Source organism: Lampris incognitus, chromosome 10 (assembly GCF_029633865.1).
Source record: "Lampris incognitus isolate fLamInc1 chromosome 10, fLamInc1.hap2, whole genome shotgun sequence".
NCBI classification, from domain to species: Eukaryota; Metazoa; Chordata; class Actinopteri; order Lampriformes; family Lampridae; genus Lampris; species Lampris incognitus.
In genome coordinates this window covers 2,279,586-2,303,559 of record NC_079220.1, presented here as the reverse complement: position 1 = coordinate 2,303,559, position 23,974 = coordinate 2,279,586, and the positions used below count along the sequence as shown (strand labels likewise).

The following is a 23,974-nucleotide window of genomic DNA, read 5'->3' as shown; positions in this document are numbered from 1 at the left end:
ATCCCAGTCAGACGCTGCGTGCTGTTTCCTGTCCCGGCTTTTCACGGTTAATGCGGTCTAAAGTTCCCCGGATCCAGTGGAAACGCTATATATTTATTGTCACTTAAATTAATGGAGATTTGAAAGTGTTAGTCGTGAAATGTCCGTGTTAGATCCCAGTATGGCGCGTTATTTTAATATCTCTGACAGGGAGCGTTTTGCGACAGCAGGGCGGCTGTTGTGGCGTTGGACCGGGCTCGGACGGCCTCCGGTGAGCAGGACCACGTGCTGCTAAGTGAAGCGCGTGCCGCCTCGGGAAGACTGCGTGCAGCCTGTTGAGCAGACAGCAGCGTAGCGAACGAACCAGCACCGCTCAACAGCCCGGATTATGATTAGGCTCTTTTCTCAAGCACCTTCCGGTTCAACTAAAGCGCCTCCCGTTTCAGCTGAAACGTCTTCCGGTTTAACCGAAATGCTTTCCGTTTCACCTGAAACGTCTTCCGGTTCAACTAAAGCGTCTCCCGTTTCAGCTGAAACGTCTTCCGGTTCAACTAAAGCGTCTCCCGTTTCAGCTGAAACGTCTTCCGGTTTAACCGAAATGCTTTTCGTTTCACCTGAAACGTCTTCCGGTTCAACTAAAGCGTCTCCCGTTTCAGCTGAAACGTCTTCCGGTTTAACCGAAATGCTTTCCGTTTCACCTGAAACGTCTTCCGGTTCAACTAAAGCGCCTCCCGTTTCAGCTGAAACGTCTTCCGGTTTAACCGAAATGCTTTCCGCTTCACCTGAAACGTCTTCCGGTTTAACCGATATGCTTTCCGCTTCACCTGAAACGTCTTCCGGTTTAACTGAAATCCTCTCATACACTGTTTATGTGAGAGTGTTTCCATTGTGTATGTAAAAGCGTTTCACTTGTGTGTATGTATGTGTGTGTGTGTGTGTGGTTTTCAGAATAGTATATGAACGAGTTAATCTGAATAATGTCCCTCATGGCCCCTTACAATCAGAGCCTTTTCTCTGCTGTTAAACACCGTTATGGGTCCCTCTGACCCGCAAGACAACAGAACGGTTGAAGGTACTACCCTGTCAGGTGTTGACCGAGGCTCTTGGTGAGCATACTCTTCCAAGTATGCTCACCAAGAGCCTCGGTCAACAAGCGGTCATAGTGCTAATTCCAAAACCAGGTAGAAATCCCCAAATCATAGACAGTCTAAGACCTGTCACGTTGTTGAGCAATGACTACAAATTATTAGCACATATTTGCACAAATCGTCTCAAAAAAGGTATATCTCAAGTTGTCAGCGAAACTCAGTCAGGTTTCTTAAATGGTAGATCTATTAACAATAACACCCGTCTTATTCTGGCTAAACTAGATTGCAGTGAAATGATTGAGGATAAGGGTTTAATTTTATTTCTTGATTTGAAAAAGGCCTTCGACATGATTGAACACCCCTTCATGATCCATACTTTGAAGGTATTTGGTTTTGGGGACAATTTCATAAAGGTCATTGAGACATTTTACCAGGACATTAATAGCTGCGTTTCATTACTTCATGGTACCCCACCTCGTTTTGATGTTCAGAAAGGAATCCGGCAGGGTTGTCCGGCGAGTCCAGGACTATTCATTTTGGTGGCAGAAATGTTGCTATTATGATAAAGAACTTTGAGAACTTGAAAAACCCCAACATATTTGATTCAGAACTTGTTATAAGCCAATTTGTGGACAACACAACCCTGTTTCTCAAGGACGAACATCAGATTCACGTTGCCATACAGAACAATGAACTCTTTTCAAAGGCCTCTGCACTAGTGCTCAATATCCAAAAATGTGAACTGCTGTCTATCCATGAATGTGCACAAACGGTCAATTATGAAACACCTGTTAAAACAGTGGTAACATACCGTGGTATTTATGCAACAAAAGATCAAAAGGAACGTGAAAAGCTTACTTTGACCAACAACACAGATTATTGTAAACACAAAATGTTTGGTTGCAAAGGATTTATCCATTTTTTTGGTAGAACGCATCTCACCAAAATGCAAAGTGTCTCTAGAGATGTTCACCCTGCATCTTCACTAGCACTAAGTTCAGACATAGTTAAGTCTGTAAACCAACTCAACTTCAATTTTATATGGAGGAATCGAATGCGCTATATCAAAAAAAGCTATCACTGTCAACGATCTCTCTGAAAGTGGACTAAAGGCTGTAGACTTTGAATGTATGAATGGTACTTTCAAACTGAATTTGCTGAAACAATGTGTTAAATCCCCTGGCAGTATCTGGCACATATCCCCCACACTACATTTGATAAGATGGGTGGTACAGAATGTGTTTTAAAACGTGATTTCAATGTAACCAAATGACCTCTTAAACTTTCTAAATATCATCAACCATTTTAAAAAATTTTAGAAATTATTTTACAACCACAACTTCATGCCTCATAATACACCATTGTGGAACAACAGATACATACATTGTGGCACTACAGATACATTCATTGTGGAACAACAGATACTTGGTGGAACAACAGATACATACACTGTGGAACAACAGGTACATACTTTATGGAACAACAGATACATTGTGGAACAACAGATACATACATTGTGGAACAACAGGTACACACATTGTGGAACAACAGGTACATACTTTGTGGAAGAACACATACATACATTGTGGAACAGCAGATACATACATTGTGGAACAACAGATACATACATTGTGGAACAGCAGATACATACATTGTGGAACAGCAGATAGACACTTTGCAAAGGAAAATCTTTGTCTTACAGGAAGTGGATGGATAGAAATATTTGGTTTGTAATGGACCTATTACGCGTAAATGGGGATGTAATATCTTACAATGATTGTTATAAATTTAATTTTGATTGCAATCTCAACGAATCTAAATCTCTTATCAATTCCACACCCAATACATTTCTTATCTTAGCAAAAAGTACAGCAGTGTATTCTCAGTCCCCATCCCATCTCCCCACACCTTTTATAAGTGGAATTCATTTTCTTGATGAAAGGTGTTCTAACAATGTATACCCTGCCCAGTCTCATAGAAATGATATTTTAAACATTTTTGACCAACCAACCGTATCCAAACTGGGAACCAAATTCTTGGAATACCCACTTCCACCCAAAACAAAAGAAATCCACCATAAAATAACGAATGACTTCGATCCTTCCAGTGAATTTTAAGATTAAGATTTGGCTGTGAGAAGAATGAGCGTGTTTTGTGTAACGGGGAAACTGAAACAACAGAACATCTCTTTGTTTCATGTCCTCACACCCAGTTGTTCTGGAAACAATTCATGGAATGGTTAAGTAGGAAAACCACAACAAAGCATATTATAGATCATACAATTTTTGGTGTGTTACTAAAAGATAAAAAGTTGGACCTGCTGATCAATGTTTTACTTATTTTAGCCTTTTTTTATTCATAAGGCTAACTTTATTAAGACTCCTCCAGCTTCATGTGCTGCTATAATGAAACTCAACTCTATATGAAGTCCCTGAGGTTAATGAAGTCAAAATGTGCCGAAGATCTCTATGATTACTAGAACAGGATCTGACCAATGCAATATCCTAAAAACTAACAATCGTTGAGTCCATACTTATTTACCATTTGGTTATTTTATTGTTATTTTGCATTTTATTCTGCTTAATTGATTTATTTTATGCCTTTTTATGGTCTGTGTTCATGTTTTACATCTCTTGTGGTGTCTGCTCATTGTTTTCTAAAGGATGAAAAGTTTTCAATTGTAATGTTTGCCTTGTTGTTGTAAATTTATCGTTTGAATAAAAAAAAACATACCTTATCATGACAGGTTAGTTTCACCTAGCCATCAGGACCATTAATTCCTCCTTATAGTCCCTCCTCACACACCACTGACATAAACACCACCATTCACCTCGTTGTTATGCAGGATAGGTTTATTTCTGTTATTGTGTAACTGTATTGTTATTGTGTAACTGTATTGTTGTGATAATATGTGAGTGTCTGCTGTTGTCCATATATGTGTTGTGCTGCAGAGTTTAATGTGTACTGAAAACAAATTCCACTGGCCTTGGTCATGTGGCTAATAAAACTATCTAATCTAATCTAATCTAATCTAGTGTGGTTATGGTACCATACTAGTACCTTATCATGGTATGTTGTAGTGTGGTTATCATGGTAGGTTATAGTGTGCATATGGTACCATAGTAGTACCTTATCATGGTATGTTGTAGTGTGGTTATCATGGTAGGTTGTAGTGTGGTTATCATGGTAGGTTGTAGTGTGGTTACCATGGTAGGTTGTAGTGTGGTTATCATGGTAGGTTGTAGTGTGGTTATCATGGTACGTTGTAGTGTGGTTACCATGGTAGGTTGTAGTGTTGTTACCATGGTAGGTTGTAGTGTGGTTATCATGGTAGGTTATAGTGTGGATATGGTACCATAGTAGTACCTTACCATGGTAGGTTGTCGTGTGGTTACCATGGTAGATTGTAGTGTGGTTATCATGGTAGGTTGTAGTGTGGTTATCATGGTAGGTTATAGAGTGGTTATCATGGTAGGTTATAGTGTGGATATGGTACCATAGTAGTACCTTACCATGGTAGGTTGTAGTGTGGTTACCATGGTAGCTTGTAGTGTGGTTATCATGGTAGGTTATAGTGTGGATATGGTACCATAGCACTACCTTATCATGGTAGGTTGTAGTGTGGTTACCATGGTAGGTTATAGTGTGGTTATCATGGTAGGTTATAGTGTGGATATGGTACCATAGTAGTACCTTACCATGGTAGGTTGTAGTGTGGTTACCATGGTAGGTTGTAGTGTGGTTACCATGGTAGGTTGTAGTGTGGTTATCATGGTAGGTTGTAGTGTGGTTATCATGGTAGGTTATAGTGTCCATATGGTACCATAGTAGTACCTTACCATGGTAGGTTGTAGTGTGGTTACCATGGTAGGTTGTAGTGTGGTTATCATGGTAGGTTGTAGTGTGGTTATCATGGTAGGTTATAGTGTGGTTATCATGGTAGGTTATGGTACCATAGTAGTACCTTACCATGGTAGGTTGTAGTGTGGTTACCATGGTAGGTTGTAGTGTGGTTATCATGGTAGGTGTGTAGTGTGGTTATCATGGTAGGTTATAGTGTGGATATGGTACCATAGTAGTACCTTACCATGGTAGGTTGTAGTGTGGTTACCATGGTAGCTTGTAGTGTGGTTATCATGGTAGGTTATAGTGTGGATATGGTACCATAGCACTACCTTATCATGGTAGGTTGTAGTGTGGTTATTATGGTAGGTTATAGTGTGGTTATCATGGTAGGTTATAGTGTGGATATGGTACCATAGTAGTACCTTACCATGGTAGGTTGTAGTGTGGTTACCATGGTAGGTTGTAGTGTGGTTATCATGGTAGGTTGTAGTGTGGTTACCATGGTAGGTTGTAGTGTGGTTATCATGGTAGATTGTAGTGTGGTTATCATGGTAGATTGTAGTGTGGTTATCATGGTAGGTTATAGTGTGGTTATCATGGTAGGTTATAGTGTGGATATGGTACCATAGTAGTACCTTACCATGGTAGGTTGTAGTGTGGTTACCATGGTAGGTTGTAGTGTGGTTATCATGGTAGGTTGTAGTGTGGTTATTATGGTAGGTTATAGTGTGGTTATCATGGTAGGTTATAGTGTGGATATGGTACCATAGTAGTACCTTACCATGGTAGGTTGTAGTGTGGTTACCATGGTAGCTTGTAGTGTGGTTATCATGGTAGGTTATAGTGTGGATATGGTACCATAGCACTACCTTATCATGGTAGGTTGTAGTGTGGTTATCATAGTAGGTTGTAGTGTGGTTATCATGGTAGGTTGTAGTGTGGTTACCATGGTAGCTTGTAGTGTGGTTATCATGGTAGGTTATAGTGTGCATATGGTACCATAGCACTACCTTATCATGGTAGGTTGTAGTGTGGTTATCATAGTAGGTTGTAGTGTGGTTATCATGGTAGGTTGTAGTGTGGTTACCATGGTAGCTTGTAGTGTGGTTATCATGGTAGGTTATAGTGTGGATATGGTACCATAGCACTACCTTATCATGGTAGGTTGTAGTGTGGTTATCATGGTAGGTTATAGTGTGGTTACCATGGCAGGTTGTAGTGTGTTTATCATGGTAGGTTATAGTGTGGATGTGGTACCATAGCACTACCTTATCATGGTAGGTTGTAGTGTGGTTATCATAGTAGGTTGTAGTGTGGTTATCATGGTAGGTTGTAGTGTGGTTACCATGGTAGCTTGTAGTGTGGTTATCATGGTAGGTTATAGTGTGGATATGGTACCATAGCACTACCTTATCATGGTAGGTTGTAGTGTGGTTATCATAGTAGGTTGTAGTGTGGTTATCATGGTAGGTTGTAGTGTGGTTACCATGGCAGGTTGTAGTGTGGTTATCATGGTAGGTTATAGTGTGGATATGGTACCATAGCACTACCTTATCATGGTAGGTTGTAGTGTGGTTATCATGGTAGGTTGTAGTGTCAGAGACACACGATGTGTGCCTGCATGCTCATGCATGTTCTAATGCAAGCGGCAGAGGCCTTTGTGTGTGTGTGTGTGTGTGTGTGAGTGTGTATGTGCGCGCGTGCGTGCGCGCGTGTCCTCTAGATTCCTCCAAAGCAGTCAATCCTGTTTAGAACATCGATACTGGAAACAACAGATTGTATGTCTATCCGTGTGTGTGTGTGTATGTGTGTGTGTGTGTGTGTGTGTCTGTGTGTGTGTTGTATTTTAAATAGCTCTAATCAATAAATGCATCACAAACGTTTTACAACATTTTATCATAGCACACGTTAATACTCGAGTGGCACTTTCCTAAGAGGAAAGGATTCTTTGAATCAACATCACTTTCGAAACTGCGGTTGGCGTGTCAGCAGGTCTTCTCGGTGGGCGTGTCCACGGGGCTTCTCGTTGGGCGTGTCAGCAGGTGATCTCGGTGGGCGTGTCCGCGAGTCTTCTCGGTGGGCGTGTCCGCGGGGCTTCTCGGTGGGCGTGTCAGCAGGTCTTATCGGTGGGCGTGTCCGCGGGTCTTCTCGGTGGGCGTGTCAGCATGTGATCTCGGTGGGCGTGTTAGCGAGTCTTCTCGGTGGGCGTGTCAGCAGGTGGTCTCGGTGGGCGTGCCAGCGGGGCTTCTCGGTGGGGTTGTCAGCAGGTGTTCTCTGTGGGCGTGTCCACGGGTCTTCTCGGTGGGGTTGTCAGCAGGTGTTCTCTGTGGGCGTGTCCGCGGGTCTTCTCGGTGGGGTTGTCAGCTGGTCTTCTCGGTGGGCGTGTCAGCAGGTGTTCTCTGTGGGCGTGTCAGCGGGTCTTCTCGGTGGGCGTGTCCGCGGGTCTTCTCTGTGGGCGTGTCCGCGGGTCTTCTCGGTGGGCGTGTCAGCAGGTGTTCTCTGTGGGCGTGTCAGCAGGTATCGGTGGGCGTGTCATCATGTGTTCTCCGTGGGCGTGTCAGCAGGTGTTTTTATGTGGGCGTGTCCGCGGGTCTTCTCGGTGGGCGTGTCAGCAGGTGTTCTCTGTGGGCGTGTCCGCGGGTCTTCTCGGTGGGCGTGTCAGCGGGTCTTCTCGGTGAGTGTGTCAGCAGGTCTTCTTGCTTTTTCTTCTTCGGGTGTTTGTTCTGTTGTCTCACCTGCGCTGCCGGCGCACCTGGGGCGTTGTCAGCACACCGGGGCTGATCTGGAAGCCGCGGGGAGGGAGGACTCTGCAGGCTGATTATTCCGCTGCTCCGGATCACGGTGGCGGCAGGTCAGTTGTTTGTGTCGTCGCTCATCGACTTTATTTAAATGGCTGTGATATAATCTAATTGATGTTAATTGCTGTTAGATTGTTAGTTAGTGTGCTCTTTGGCGTGGGTGGGGATAAAAAGCGCGTGGGCCTCAATTCTGATTTATTTATTTTTTTGCAAGTTGAAATGAAACTGGGTTTTTCCCGTGAGAGTCAAATCACGGTTTGAGTGGCGTGGCGTCTTCATCGGCGTCTCGTGGGAGCTCCTCTTCGTCGTAAAGCGTCCTGCTTGAGTCGCTTCTCTCGGTGTGTTGTCGAGCAGAAACACGACACTCATTAACTTGTTGTGATGATTTCACGTTGATGAGTTGTGTTTGTTCCTTAACGTGAGGCTGAGCAAACTCCGCCGGTGTTCCCGGAAGTAGACGATGATGATGATGATGATGATGATGATGATGATACGTTTCAGTCACGCTGCCATGACATGTGTGAATGTTGCGAATGTCAAATATTCACTGAACCCTCCCCTGGGAAGAAACCTCTCTCTCTCTCTCTCTCTCTCTCTCTCTCTCTCTCTCTCACCCCTCCCAGCTCCCCCCTTGCTCTCTCCCCCCATCGCTCTCAATTCAGTTCAGTTCAGGTGGTTTTATTGGCAGGACAAATTGTTCATCTCTGCTGTCAAGCTTTTGATACATTAAAATGCATGTAAAATGTATCGCTCTCTCCCCCCTCTCTGTCTCTCTCTCCCCCCTCTCTCCCCCCTCTTTCACTCTCCCTCTCCTCTCCCTCTCTCTCTCCCCCGTCTCTCTCTCCCCCCTCTCCCTCTCCACCCTCTCTGTCTCTCTCTCCCCCCTCTGTTTGTCTCTGTCTCTCCCCATCTCTTTCACTCTCCCTCTCCTCTGTCTCTCTCCCTCTCCCCCCATCTCTCGCTCCCCCTCTCTCTCTCCCCCCTCTTTGTCTCTCTCTGTCTCTCCCCATCTCTCTCCCTCTCCCTGTCTCTCTCCCTCTCCCCCCTTTCTCTCTCCCTCTCCTCTCCCTCTCTGTCTCTTTCCCTCTCCCCCCCTTTCTCTCTCTCTCTCTTCCCCCACTCTCTCTCTCAAATTCAAATTCAAATATGCTTTATTGGCATGACAAATAGACACTTGTACTGCCAAAGCAGTCATTACAAACAGACCCCCCCCCCGTATCTCTCTCTTTCTGTCTCTCTCTGTCTCCCCCCCTCTCTCTCTCTGCCCCCCCCCCCCCCGCTCTGCGGGTATTGTCAGATGGTGGTGGTGGTGGTGGTTAGCTATGGAGTCTGAACAGGTGAGACTGAAGAGGTCACATGGTGAAACGTTTCTGTCAGTACACATTGTCCACATGAGATGTTCTTACCTGCAGTACTGAGCATCAAGACATCTGTTAGTTGTCTGTGTACTATGTGTATTAGTACTGCACTGTGGTATCATTTTAATCTGTGTACCATGTGTATTAGTACTGTACTGTGGTACCATGTTAGTCTGTGTACCATGTGTATTAGTACTGTACTGTGGTACAATGTTAGTCTGTGTACCATGTGTATTAGTACTGCACTGTGGTATCATGTTAATCTGTGTACCATGTGTATTAGTACTGCACTGTGGTATCATGTTAATCTGTGTACCATGTGTATTAGTACTGCACTGTGGTATCATGTTAATCTGTGTACCATGTGTATGTGTATTAGTACTGTACTGTGGTATCATGTTAATCTGTGTACCATGTGTATTAGTACTGCACTGTGGTACCATGTTAGTCTGTGTACCATGTGTATTAGTACTGTACTGTTGTACCATGTTAGTCTGTGTACCATGTGTATTAGTACTGTACTGTGGTATCATGTTAATCTGTGTACCATGTGTATTAGTACTGTACTGTGGTATCATGTTAAACTGTGTACCATGTGTATTAGTACTGTACTGTGGTATCATGTTAATCTGTGTACCATGTGTATTAGTACTGCACTGTGGTACCATGTTAGTCTGTGTACCATGTGTATTAGTACTGTACTGTGGTACCATGTTAGTCTGTGTACCATGTGTATTGTTACTGCACTGTGGTACCATGTTAGTCTGTGTACCATGTGTATTAGTACTGTACTGTGGTACCATGTTAGTCTGTGTACCATGTGTATTAGTACTGTACTGTGGTACCATGTTAGTCTGTGTACCATGTGTATTAGTACTGCACTGTGGTACCATGTTAGTCTGTGTACCATGTGTATTAGTACTGTACTGTGGTACCATGTTGGTCTGTGTACCATGTGTATTAGTACTGTACTGTGGTACCATGTTGGTCTGTGTACCATGTGTATTAGTACTGTACTGCGGTACCATGTTAGTCTGTAGTGTCATTGTACCAACAGGATCTCTGTTTTGTCTTGGATCTGTAAGGAATGTCTGCTGATTGAGTGAGAAGTCACAGTCCAGGTCCTGCTGCAGGAGTTTGGAGCTGAGAAAGCTGCGAGCATAGAGCGTGTTAGTCATTCAGGTGTTTTCTTTCACTTGGTCTCAGTTTGTTTTTCTCTCCCACTCCCTCTTTCTCTGCCACCAGGCCAGAATAATGTTGTACCGCTCCAGCACCATGAAGCCGTGTGAGCTCAGTAAAACCACATGAAATGATGTAGAAACAGAGGTGGCCGTTGTTGATTTCCTAAATACAACCTCACAACGGGTTTGACTACATTTGTAAAACTCGTCTGACTGGTGACTCACTGTCCTGCTGCACGAGAGGCTCCCTGCAGATCTATAATGTTCATTTCCATCCTGTGTTTTTAGGATTTCGTTTTTATAAAAGGAAACTGGGAAATCAGTGGATTTATCTTTGTGGAATATTTGTCTCTCATTAGTACATAATACTAGAACCGCTGACTTCTGAGGTAAAACTTAAGATATATACGTACATGCAAGCAAATATCCTTTTTTTGTACTCCTGTCTTTTGGTGTATTAGAGACAGCAACTAATTTAAAAATCTCCAGGTCCTGCAGACTGCAGCGGTGTGTGATAAGGATGGCTGGTGTCTGGTAGGACTTTTGCAGGTAAAATGACAGGGTGCATAGTGTTTTCATCTTCAGCGTAGCAGCCAGATGAGGAAGAAGAAGAAGGCAGGTAGCGTTGAGTTAGAAGAGGAAGAGAAGGTGTTGTGTCCAACCAGCAGATATGTCAGAACAAGCTGGTAGCAGACCTTTACCAACACATAGTACTACAACATAAGTACAACTCAGGTTCCACCAGGTTTTATGTGTGTTTCTGACACAACAGCCCTGCTGACTCTCATCCATCTAGGATGGAGCTCAGACACCCACCTCGCCTCACCACCACCTACATAGACGCACACTGGTCCAGTAACACCTGCATAGGACACACTGGTCCAGTAACACCTGCAGATTCAGGACTGTAGCTTTAAAATACCTAGATGTCTGCTGCACTGTTATGTGTTCTCTTTACAAACTATTTTACCAGGCGACATCGGTTGGAGATATTTTAAGCATTTAGTTTGTTGATCAAATTGTATTTTTTTTGTAGTAACTTGTGGGTTGTCAAACCCTGTGGAGGATTTTTTTTCTTCCCAAGATAGCACATTCATTTAAGATAAAAGTAGCTGTGTTTATTTGAGAACTAAAGTTGTATAACTTGTAAAGACGAATTCAGAGCCAGGGCCACTTAATCATGGTAGCTTTTTTTCCCCCACGCGGAAAGAGCTTCCGGTGTGGGAAGATGGCGGCGCGATTTCACATTTACGGCGGCCTCACTCAGTACCGTCCATGTTGTTGTGTCTTTGGCCACGTTTGCGTGTGTTTGTCTTTGTTTGATGGCTGGGAGAGCCATCAAACTTAAAACTAAGAAGTATTTTGCACTCGTATGTAGCATTTCACTACATATTCATTGCATTACGTACCCAGACAGCAAAATGAAACTGGGCCAGATCCGGGCTGGATGTGTCACAGCAACTGGCGCAGATCCACAAAACGGATCCATGCCAATTAAAATGGGTTCCGACTTTAGGAGGCCACACTCTGGCCAGAGGCGCAGGGCGGTCTAGGAGCGGATGTGATTGCTATAGTGATCTGCCGGAATCGGCACAGAGGCGGGGGATGGTCCATGGGTGGATGTGATTCCTATGTGGATCTGCCGGACTGTGGGCAGATCCAGCCCAGGGTCAGGTGCTATGAGGGATATGTATGTAGCATTTCATTACGTATATAGCAGAGTAAACAGGGAGTTGGATGATGGAGAGCCCTGTACTTAATATGCAGGCCTGATTATTTAACATTTAGATAATTCATTATAGTTAAATAACGCCCTGTGAGGACCTGGCGGCCTGTCCAGGGTGTCTCCCCGCCTGTCGCCTAATGACTGCTGGGATAGGCTCCAGCATCCACGCAACCCTGAGTAAGGACTAGCTGTTTGGATAATGGATGGAGGGAAGTTGCTGCCATGATGGTCTGTTTTGATGGATGAATGGATGGATAATCTAGTGTTATGAGGGACTGGTGTAGTTATCACAGCCAGGGAATTCCACAAAGAACTCACATTCATCAAATACACAATAAGCATACAAATTCATCTGCCTGACACACTCCTAAAGAAATATCCCCCATTCACCTCAGCAAACTACACTACATGCATGTCATGTTGGGATGGTCAGTCATCAGCATGTCATAGTTGGTGGAATGGAGAAGGTTGGTGGACTTGTGTGACCCAGGATTCTGGCTCTGCTGGGGGTCTGCTGATGATCTGCTGGGGGTTTGCTGATGATCTGCTGGGGGTTTGCTGATGATCTGCTGGGGGTTTGCTGATGGCCTGCTGGGGGTTTGGTGATGGTCCATACAGTGTGCATGTCACTGCAGGAGCTTTGCTCTGGACTCCACCATGCCGGTAGGCAGACTATGTCAGCTATGTTCAGTATCTGTCACAATCTTTAAGACCTGATTGGGGTTAAAACCTGAGGAGGATCGCTGTTAGGTCACATTGCAAGAGAAGTTCTGTGTTTCTTCTAACCACCACTCCGTTTCCATAAGGATGAATGAATAGGGTTTTTGCTGGAAGGTGTAGGAGATACAGTACCTGAGCCAGAACTGTTTGGGGTTGGAAAGTTGTACATTCGATCAGATTTTTTTTTGTGTGTAAATCATTTGTAGACCAAAGAAAATGATCACATTCCACTAATGCATCGAGACATTCTGCTGCTTCAGACTGATTAAGCCCGAAGGTATTAGGCAGCAGTTTGAAGGAGACATGTTTTCAAAGAGAACTGTTTGCAGCCAGAAGATGCTGGTGAAGTATTCTCTTCGGTATCTGTTTCCACTTATCTCCTGCTTACGGGTTGGACCACATACTTGTCGGTCTTGGTTAAGGAATCTGGATTCAGATGTCATTCCCACATGGTGACATCAGCCTCCACCTGTTGTTTCTGACGGGCCACCCAGGAATTCTATGACCCGGATCGTAAATATTCAAAAGCGCCTGGAAAAATCTCTGAGATTTCAAGAAAGAGGGATGCAACTACTTCTTCCAACAAGTAGTTTAAAATGTTGTTTAAAAGGGTTGATTTTAGAATGATCAATTATTTAACTGAAACTCTTGAAATGTGGAATGGTTGTGGAATGGCATATTTTTCTTTAGCAGTAAAGATTTTATTTTATTTTTATATCTGTCCAGTGCATTTGGGTCTTGATTTTCTTTAAGGGAGCATGTTTAGGTGATTTATTTCCCCCCCAAAGTTCATCCAAACTAAACTCGGCCATCATCCTGTTGGCTGGTCTGGATGTTGTTCCGCTGTAATGTAGATCAAATCAAATCAAATCAATTTTATTTGTATAGCCCAATATAACAAATTACAAATGTGCCTCAGTGGGCTTCACAGCAACAAAACATCCTGTCCTTAGGCCCTCTCATTGGATAAGGAACAACTCTCTAAAAAAACCTTTAACAGGGAGAAAAACTAGGAAGAAACCTCAGGGAGAGCAACAGAGGAGGATCTCTCTCCCAAGAATGACAGCGTGCAATAGATGTTGTGTTCACGCAATTTACAGGATACAACATCGAAAGAGGATAACAGAATTATAATGGACATAAAATTTATGAAGAACATGATGCACAGGATGCCAAGCAGTGTCCACATGCCATCAGAACAGTCCAGGACCCAAGCCACGTGACCACCATCATCATGTAAAAAAAAATAATATATGTATTTATAAAAATAAAATTTGATAAGGGGAATGGCAGGCAGCATCCAAGTGGCGACCACCATCACCATGGAGACCTGGGAGGAGAACCGACTGCACGTGCACACAAGAGAGACTCACATGACACCATTCACACAGAAAAAGAGAAAGGAGAAGACATCCTTCAGAGAGAGAGAAAAGACACGTGAGAGAAGAGAACAGTTTGCAATAGTCATTAGTCATAATCAATTAAGTCATCAACTAGTCATAATCTATACGCTATAATCTCATCGGCAGAATAGCGGTTGGTATATTCATTGAGACCGAAAACCAACCCGCCATGCAGTACAGGCTGTGAAGCAATCAACTTAAAGGCAACTAATTGTAAGCTCAGGCAAATAGATGAGTTTTATTAAGTTTGGATTTAAAGACTCAACAGACTCTGATTGTCTGATGGCAGCAGGCAGGTTATTCCACAAGAACAGGGCCGATAGGAAAAGGCCCTGCTGCCACCAGCTGACTTCTTTTTAACTTTGGGTACACACAGGGACCCTGTGTTTTGAGAGCAAAGTGCTCGAGATGGAATGAATGCACGGTTTAAGGAGATCAGACCGGTAGGATGGAGCCAGCCCATTTAGGATTTTATAAGTCAGCAGAAGCACCTTGTATTCTGATCTAACATGGATAGGAAGCCAATGAAGGGAGGCTAGAATTGGTGTAATATAGTCAAATTTCCTAGTTTTAGTTAGGATTCTAGCAGCAGCATTCTGAACCATCTGAAGACTTTTAGTACTAGAATGTGGCAGACCTGAGAACAGAACATTACAGTAATCAAGTCTGGATGAAACAAATGCATGTATTAGAGTCTCTGCGTCAGCCATGGAGAGGAAACACCGAATTTTAGCTATGTTACACAAGTGAAAACAGGCAGTCTTGGTGATTTCTTTAATGTGCTTATCAAAGGAAAACCTGGGATCAAACGTAACACCAAGATTTTTGGCTGCCACACTTTGTGAAACCACAGAGTTGTCGATTGTTATCGTTACTTGATCAAATTGGTGTCTGTGTCTAGCAGGGCCAATGACCAGCATCTCGGTTTTATCCGAATTTAAAAGCAGAAAGTTAAGTGACATCCAGTTTTTCACAGTAGCCAAGAAGGCCTCTAAATTAGTGATTTGAGTACGATCATCAGCCCTTATAGGCACATACAACTGAGTATCATCAGCATAGCAATGGAAATGCATTCCATGACTGTGTATAATTTGTCCAAGAGGTGTAATGTAAAGAGAGAAAAGTAGAGGGCCAAGAACTGAGCCCTGAAGCACACCATATTTAACGTCAGAGAATTTCGACATATTACTATAGCAGACACACCGTGTTCTTCCAGATAAGTAGGACTTAAGACAAGAGAGAGCTAAGCCGAGACACCAAAATGACAATTTAATCTATCTAATAGTATACAGTGATCGATGGTGTCAAAGGCTGCACTGAGGGCCAGTAGTAGAAGCACAGAAGTGGAATCAGAGTTGATAACTAGTAAAAGATCGTTCACCACTCTGGTCAGAGCAGTTTCAGTGGAGTGACAGGGCCTGAAAGCCGACTGAAAAGGTTCATACAGATGGTTTTCTTTTATATGGGTCAAAAGTTGTTGATACACAGCTCTCTCTAGTACTTTAGAAAAGAATGGAAGATTAGAGACTGGTCGATAGTTATTAAGTAGATGTGCTCGCAAAGGTTGGTGATGATGGGTGATGCAAACTATGACGGGGGTGTTTTGCCTTGGAAGAATTTCTTAAATCAAAAATTTTTGGAATAGAAGAAGATTACAGGGCGAGAAGATTAGAGAGAGAAGATTAGAGGGCGATGTGTGGAGTTCAGGCAGGAGGTAAGACAGACACTGGGTGGTAGTGAAGAGTTGCCAGATGGCTGGGCAACCACTGCAGAAATAGTGAGGGAGACAGCTAGGAAGGTACTTGGTGTGTCTTCAGGACATAGGAAGGAAGACAAGGAGACTTGGTGGTGGAATGAGGAAGTACAGCAAAGTATACAGAGGAAGAGGTTGGCAAAGAAGAAGTGGGATAGTCAGAGAGATGAAGAAAGTAGACAGGAGTAGAAGGAGATGCAGAATAAAGTGAAGAGAGAGGTGGCAAAGGCAAAGGAAAAGGTGTATGGTGAGTTGTATGACAGGTTAGACACTAAGGAAGGAGAAAAGGACTTGTACCGATTGGCTAGACAGAGGGACCGAGCTGGGAAGGATGTGCAGCAAGTTAGGGTGATCAAGGATAGAGATAGAAATGTGCTGACAAGCGAGGAGAGTGTGCTGAGAAGGTGGAAGGAATACTTTGAGGGGCTGATGAATGAAAAAAAATGAGAGAGAGAGAGAAGGTTGGATGATGTGGGGGTAGTGAATCAGGAAGTTCAGTGGATTAGCAAGGAGGAAGTGAGGGCAGCTATGAAGAGGATGAAGAGTGGAAAGGCAGTTGGTCCTGATGACATACCTGTGGAGGTATGGAGGTGTTTAGGAGAGATGGCTGTGGAGTTTTTAACTATATTGTTTAACACAATCCTGGAAAGTGAGAGGATGCCTGAGGAGTGGAGAAGAAGCATACTGGTACCGATTTTCAAGAACAAGGGCGATGTGCAGAACTGTAGCAACTACAGAGGTATAAAGTTGATCAGCCACAGCATGAAGATATGGGAAAGAGTAATAGAAGCTAGGTTAAGAGGAGGAGAGGTGATGATCAGCAGCAGCAGTATGGTTTCATGCCATGAAAGAGCACCACAGATGTGATGTTTGCTTTGAGGATGTTGATGGAGAAGTATAGAGAAGGCCAGAAAGAGTTGCATTGTGTCTTTGTAGATTTAGAGAAAGCATATGACCGAGTGCCGAGAGAGGAGGTGTGGTATTGTATGAGGAAGTCGGGAGTTGCAGAGAAGTATGTAGGAGTGGTGCAGGATATGTATGAGGGCAGTGTGACAGTGGTGAGGTGTGTGGTTGGAATGACAGATTGGTTCAAGATGGAGGTGGGATTACATCAAGGATCGACTCTGAGCCCTTTCTTGTTTGCAATGGTGATGGACAGGTTGACGGATAAGATCAGGCAGGAGTCTCCATGGACGATGATGTTTGCAGATGACATTTTGATGTGTAGCGAGAGTAGGGTGCATGTTGAGGAGAGCCTGGAGAGGTGGAGGTATGCACTGGAGAGGTGGAGGTATGCACTGGAGAGGTGGAGGTATGCACTGGAGGGAAGAGGAATGAAAGTCAGTAGGAGCAAGACAGAATACATATGCGTGAATATGAGGGAGGACAGTGGAATGGTGAGGATGCAAGGAGTAGAGGTGACGAAGGCATATGAGTTTAAATACTTGGGGTCAACTGTCCAAAGTAATGGGGAGTGCAGGAGAGAGGTGGAGAAGAGAGTGCAGGCAGGGTGGAGAAGAGTGTCAGGAGTGATGTGTGACAGAAGGGTACCAGCAAGAGTTAAAGGGAAGGTTTACAAGATGGTAGTGAGACCAGCTATGTTGTATGGTTTGGAGACAGTGGCATTGATGAAAAGACAGGAGGTGGAGCTGGAGGTGGCAGAGATGAAGATGATAAGATTTTCACTGGGAGTGATGAAGAAGGACAGGATTAGGAACCAGTATATTAGAGGGACAGCTCAGGTTGGACGGTTTGGAGACAAAGCAAGAGAGACAAGACTGAGATGGTGTGGACATGTGTGGAGGAGAGTTGCTGGGTATACTGGGAGAAGGATGCTGAATATGGAGCTGCCAGGGAAGAGGAGAAGAGGAAGGCCAAAGAGGAGGTTTATGGATGTGGTGAGGGAGGACATGCAGGTGGCTGGTGTGACAGAGGAAGATGCAGAAGACAGGAAGAGATGGAAACGGATGATCCGCTGTGGCGACCCCTAACAGGAGGAGCCGAAAGTAGTAGTAGAGAAGAAGATTAGAGCGCAGCACCGGGGTAGTCTAACCTTGGGGGTCATCCCGGGTCGTCCTCTGTGTGGAGTTTGCATGTTCTCCCCGTGTCTGCGTGGGTTTCCTCCGGGGGCTCTGGTTTCCTCCCACAGTCCAAAGACATGTAGGTCAGGTGACTCAGCCGTACTGAATTGTCCCTAGGTGTGTGTGTGGGGGGGGGGGGCTATGATGGCCTGGCAGCCTGTCCAGAGTGTCTCCCTGCCTGCCGCCCAATGACTGCTCGGATAGGCTCCAGCATCCCCATGAACCTGAGAGCAGGATAAGCGGTTCAGATAATGGATGGATGGATGGAAGGAAGAAGATAAGAGGATACTTTTATTGGCAATGTACATACATGCAATGAAATTCATTCTCTGTGTTTAAGCCATCCTCTCTAGTCACACTGGCACCCGTGTGGTGCCCGGGGACCGACGTCAGTTCTTGGTCATTGCCTTGGTCAGTGACACATGGTTTTCTTTAACTGGTAGGCTGACCAGTCCTCTGGCTTCAAGGAACATGTTTTGTAGTTGTACTTTTTTTGTGATTTCCCCCCTTTTCTCCCAATTGTACTTGTACTTGGCCAATTACCCAACTCTCCCAAGTCGTCCCGATCTTTGCTCCATCCCCTCTGCTGTTCCGGGGAGGGCTGCAGACTACCATGTCTCCTCCCATACACGTGGAGTCCCCAGCCGCTTCTTTTCACCTGACAGTGAGGAGTTTCACCAGGGGAATGTAGCGCGTGGGAGGATCACACTATTCTTCCCAGTTCCCCCTGCCCCCGAACAGGCGCCCTGACCGACCAGAGGAGTCAGTAGTGCAGCAGCCAGGACACATACCCACATCCGGCCTCCAACCCGCAGACATGGCCATTTGTGTCTGTAGGGACGCCCGACCAAGCCGGAGGTAACACGGGGATTCGAACTGGCAATCCCTGTGTTGGTAGGCAACGGAATAGACCGCTATGCCACCCAGACACCTCAGTTGTACTTGTTCTTAATGATCTGGAAAGTCATTTAGCTCAGGGGCCAAACCAGGGGAAGCAGATCAGATCCATTAAAAATTACCAGTAGTAGAAAGGTCAAAGGTCAGACCCACAGCATCCTGACGGTACATAATAATAATAATAATGGCAAATATCCCTGTGACCCTGGAATGATCAAGGGGTGATAAGAGAAGGAATATGATAGGTCGTCTTGACTGCAAAGCAAATTTATTAATTGAATACACAAATCACTCTACACAACTGATGGAGAACAAGGACTTCTGTTAGAGGTCACAGGTCACACACGGACTTGTATTTAGCAACAAAGTATTTAGCAACAAAACAAAACGTGTTGCAGTGCGTGTTGCACAGGAACTGCTGTGATTATGAAGCAGGAACCGCTGTGACGATGAAGCAGCAACTTCTGTGATGATGAAGCAGGAACTCCTGTGATGATGAAGCAGGAACCGCTGTGATGATGAAGCAGCAACTTCTGTGATTATGAAGCAGGAACTGCTGTGATAATGAAGCAGGAACCGCTGTGATGATGAAGCAGGAACTCCTGTGATTATGAAGCAGGAACTCCTGTGACGATGAAGCAGCAACTTCTGTGATGATGAAGCAGGAACTCCTGTGATGATGAAGCAGGAACTCCTGTGATTATGAAGCAGGAACTCCTGTGATGATGAAGCAGGAACTCCTGTGATGATGTAGCAGGAACTCCTGTGATTATGAAGCAGGAACTCCTGTGATGATGAAGCAGGAACTCCTGTGACGATGAAGCAGCAACTTCTGTGATGATGAAGCAGGAACTCCTGTGATGATGAAGCAGGAACCGCTGTGATGATGAAGCAGGAACTCTTGTGATGATGAAGCAGGAACTGCTGTGATGATGAAGCAGGAACTGCTGTGATAATGAAGCAGGAACTTCTGTGATGATGAAGCAGGAACCGCTGTGATGATGAAGCAGGAACTGCTGTGATGGACAACCCAAAATTATGGTTCAAGGCAAAAACCCTGGTTGGCATGAAAGCTGTGTGTCATGGGTTTGTGTGTAACTCTTCAGGACAACCCAAAATTATGGTTCAAGGCAAAAACCCTGGTTGGCATGAAAGCTGTGTGTCATGGGTTTGTGTGTAACTCTTCAGGAATCGCAATCAGAAACACTTTGCCATTTATTTCATGCACGTGCACATGAAATGACACATGGTTCCCCCAGCCCACAGCAGTGAAACACAAAGACCAAAACACACATCCAAGAACTACCTGAACAAATATCCAAGCTAACACAAGATTCAAGACTCTTTATTTGTTAGGTCTCGCTATGAAAGTACAAGAGAGCAAAATTCTCCTCAACACTGCAGCAACAATAGCAATAAAATAACAACAAAACACAACAAAAAACAGCAACGATAATAGTGTGTGATGTATGTAAGGTGCTGCCTACTGGTCCGGGCTTTGAGGCTGTGGTACCGCTTGCCTGATGGTAGCAGCTGGAACAGGCCATAGTTGGGGGGGGGGGTCTTTGATAATCCTACGGGCTTTGCTGACACAACGTCCACTGTATATGTCCTGGATGGAGGGAAACTCACATCCACTGATGTGGTGGGCCGTCCGCACCACCCTCTGCAGTGTTTTGCAGTTGTGGGCAGTCCAGTTCCCATGCCAGGTGGTGATGCATCCAGCCAGGATGCTCTCGCATTAACACATATATCTAAACAACAAAAGAAAAAAAATCACTGTCCAGGGGACCAAACGCCAGCCAGGATGACTGGTGGAACTGCCGGTCTGCATGGACCAAGACCCTGCATGGACGGTACTGGCTGAGGCCGCCGCAAACGTGAATTCGCACCACCATCTTCCCACACTGGTACTGGTCAGGCTACTGCAAATGTGAATTTGCGCCCTGTCTGATGGCAGTATTCAAATACCTCAAGAACTCGTGAGGTATTTGAAGCAGGTGGTAGTGGTTACTGCTGTTTGTGAGTGTCCATTGTCAACATGTTTGTTTACATTGTTTACGTGAAAACCAGCATGGTAAGAACTGGTTTCACTGAGGAGGAGGCATCTCACTGGCCTGTGCTGAGAGGTAGGTAGGTAGGTGTGTGTGTGTGTGTCTGTGTGTGTGTGTGTGTCTACTTGCAGCCCCACCCGAATACCTGTTTTCTTTGTTGTGCGTCAGGCTGGAGAGACGTGGCTCGTCAGGCGAGTGAGGATCCAGAGAGCTTGAAGAAGTGTTCACTAGTTGGATCTTGGAGGGGTGTTCAGCAGAAGCTCCTTTTAAATGTTTTGGAGGTTCAGATTTTTGAAGGGGAGCTGGAAAGTAAATCTCTTACACTGACGCGTCTGCACTGAAAAAAAATGAATGGACTCTCCGGCGTCCTTTAGGAACGACCTCTCCGACAGGCCAAGTTTGGGTACTGAAAAGCAGGTGTGGTTTCATAAGTTGGATGTTTTCATGTCTGGGTGTATGTCTTTGGTTTGACTGTTGTGTTGTCAGGTGTGCTTCGTTAATTGCTGCCCATCGCTGATGGACTGTTTGGAGGAAGCTTCCTTTACACTTGAAGAAGAAAAGCCTTTTAGTTTGTGGGCGATGGCAGCACCGCTGTCTGTGTGTTAGCCTGGTCGTGGTGAACGTGAGCGATGTCGTGGGTCCATTGTTACTGACTGGTTAGTTTCTTTTCTTGGCAGAGATCTCCCGACACCTTCTAGATTCTCTTAGAATTGTGGGACAAAAGAACAAAGTGACCGCATCCCCGGCATTCGTTGCAGTGTCTTCCTGGAGGGCGAGCCAGCAGTGGATGTTGAAGTGTTGTGTTGACGCTTCTGGTTCTGAGCTGCATAAACTTGGCAAATTCCCCGCGGCATGAAGAGCTTGGCATGTGCTAATGGCTTCTAGCCACCAACAACAGCCAGCACCAGCCCGATGACTGTCTGGCGAATGAACACTTTCAAAGTGAACTTCAGCAAGCAGCACATCCTCCTGTAGACCCGTAGCTGAAAGTTGACTTCCAGAGATGCTACGGTTTCATTTAGCAGACGGTTTTATCCAAAGCGACGTACATCTGAGAGTTAACACAACACAAGCAAGGATCTAGTCAGGAGGCGACAACGCAAGTAAGTGCCAAAAAACTAGGTTCAAGTCCGATAGGACATAGGTGTCAACAGGCAGTGCACAAAGGCAACGCATAGGCTGCATAGAAGCCATTGTGTGTGTGTGTGTGTGTGTGTGTGTGTATTTATTAATACCATCAGGTGTGGAGGTGCTGGAGAAAGAGGTGGGTCTTGAGCTCTTTCTCCGGCACCGGACGTTGTGGAGGGAAGATGGCGTGATCTGCCTGGGGCTCGCTTTGACAGTGAACATGACATACTGTTCAGCTACCTACTGCTCAGCATTACGGCAACAGTGAAGAGCTCCTACTGCACCTCACCAAGAGCCGCTATTACACGCTATAGCAATAATACCGTGTTATTCTGCAGGGGGTCCTAGTGAGACGTGAGCTTCCGTAGAAACAAGGCTTAAAAAATAGGCGAGCCAGTGTTGAAACGTAGTGTGTCTGACTGAAAGTGAGGAAAGGCTTGTTTTGCCTGTGGTCACTTCAGTAACACTGTTCATTCACAAAGCACGGCCAAGTCATAGTGCTAAGCTGACTGGCTAAGAGTCATAGAGAGCAAGAGACGGATGGGTCGATAGAAAGGCAGAGAGAGGGGGAGAGAAGAATAGAGGGACACAAAGAGGACAGCGGGCATTGCTTTCGCTCGCTGCATGGTAGCTTGACTAGCGTTAGCATGAGCCTCTAAAGTGCTGCGACAACCCACTGCTGACAGCACAGTCTGGCTAATGTGTCCCGGCATGCCAGCCCTGTGAGGAAAAAGGATGATGGTTGGTTCCGGTGGAAAATTCCACCACCGGAAGTTCCGGAGGGAAGATGGCGACGCGGATTCATGTTTGCGGCGGCCTCAGCCAGTACCGTCCATGCAGGGTCTTAGTCCACGTCTGCGTCTAAGTTCTGTCTTCGTTTGATGGCTGGGAGAGCTGGCGCTGGATCAGCCGGGACAGCAGGGCAGGCTAAGCTAACTGCTAGCGCATGCAGACCAGAAGTTCCAGTAACGCTGAGGGCAGTCTGGCAGCAGCCTCACCTGGCGTTGACTGTGGTGTTTTTGGTGTCGTCGTGAGGAGTGCGGGAGGTGTGTCGAGAGTGTCTGGCTGGGAGAGCTTGGTCTGCTTCGTCCGGTGGGCCCGGGGACCACGGCCCCTACCCGGAGCTGCACCCGAGGAGGAAATGCCGAGGGCGGTCTGACAGGACGCGGAAGCGGGACAGGCTTAGCTAAGTGCTAGCCCATGCAAACCGGTGGTTCTGACAGTCATCCTGGCTGGTGTTTGTTCCCTGGGACAGTGATTTATTTATTTATTTATTGTTTAGTTAGGGTATGTGTGTTAGTGTGGATATGTGTGTTAGTGTGGGTATGTGTGTTAGTGTGGGTATGTGTGTTAGTGTGGATATGTGTGTTAGTCTGCGTATGTGTTAGTGTGGATATGTGTGGTAGTGTGGATATGTGTGTTAGTGTGGATATGTGTGTTAGTGTGGGTATGTGTGTTAGTCTGGGTATGTGTGTTAGTTTGGGGAATGTGAGTTAGTTTGTGGAATGTGAGTTAGTTTGGGGAATGTGTGTTAGTTTGGGGAATGTGTGTTAGTTTGGGAATGTGTGTTAGTGTGGGTATGTGTGTTAGTTTGGGGAATGTGTGTTAGTTTGGGGAATGTGTGTTAGTTTGGGAATGTGTGTTAGTGTGGGTATGTGTGTTAGTGTGGGTATGTGAGTTAGTTTGGGGAATGTGAGTTAGTTTGGGGAATGTGAGTTAGTTTGGGGAATGTGTGTTAGTTTGGGGAATGTGTGTTAGTTTGGGAATGTGTGTTAGTCTGGGTATGTGTGTTAGTGTGGGTATGTGAGTTAGCTTGGGGAACGTGTGTTAGTTTGGGAATGTGTGTTAGTTTGGGAATGTGTGTTAGTTTGGGAATGTGTGTTAGTTTGGGGAATGTGAGATAGTTTGGGAATGTGTGTTAGTGTGGGTATGTGAGTTAGTTTGGGAACGTGTGTTAGTTTG

At 45.2% G+C, this 23,974-nt stretch overlaps 1 protein-coding gene across 1 annotated transcript in view; it reads left to right on the top strand.

Annotated features, from left to right (window-relative positions):
• The first annotated feature begins 7,674 nt into the window (after positions 1 to 7,674).
• LOC130119215 (oxysterol-binding protein-related protein 7-like) overlaps positions 7,675 to 23,974 on the top strand; it is a 56,428-nt gene continuing 40,128 nt past the window's right edge. The window contains exon 1 of the mRNA XM_056287650.1: positions 7,675 to 7,764. The gene's annotated coding sequence lies outside the window, so the exon portion shown is untranslated. The remainder of the gene's footprint in view (positions 7,765 to 23,974) is intronic.